Raw genomic sequence first — 686 nt, forward strand, 5'->3', positions numbered from 1 at the left:
AGACAAGAAGGCAGGAGAATCTGGACTAGAATGAAGGCCATGGAATATGATGGAAAACTGGGTGTGTGGAATGGAGGAGGAGTCCAAGGTGACTGGGACTTGGACATCCCTCCCCAGGTTAGTCAAGCCTTACTTAATTTGCCTTCTAGTTCTCATGGGTATTGCTGAATTTTGCTGTGTCAGGCTGACTTAGTCGGGAATTGTGCAGAGTTTCCATTAAGTCCTAGGCCAGAGTTGCATAATAGAGGAACCTGTATAAGACTTGGAAGGCAGAAGTGAAACAGCATCTGTGGTTAACTCTGAAGGTCACTGTGATCAGGTGTGATGACAAGCACAGAGGTATCTGGAATGTTCCAACTCGTCCAGATCTCCTCCTTGATGACCAGTACTCCAGGCCTCCCATCTCATTTAGCCTCTCAGAGGTAATGGTTTCCTCTTCATGTACTTCCCCTCTGTGATCCCGCTTGGTAGCTGTGTGTACTTGGCTTTACTGTGATCCTTTTCTGATCCTTCAAATATCCATTTCAAAATGACTTGCCAAGTCTCTTCTATAATTGTGCAATAGCTAATTCTTGTCATAACGCTCTTATTCCTTAACAATTACCGTGAATCTACCCATGACTGCATCTGACTGTTCCAAGGCTCATAAATTTCTAAGTAGCTTGGATTTCACTTATCCTTCAGTA

This window comes from Heterocephalus glaber, unplaced genomic scaffold, assembly GCF_053883595.1.
Source record: "Heterocephalus glaber isolate CG9 unplaced genomic scaffold, H.glaber_assembly_v1.0 deba00001463, whole genome shotgun sequence".
Lineage (NCBI taxonomy): Eukaryota > Metazoa > Chordata > Mammalia > Rodentia > Bathyergidae > Heterocephalus > Heterocephalus glaber.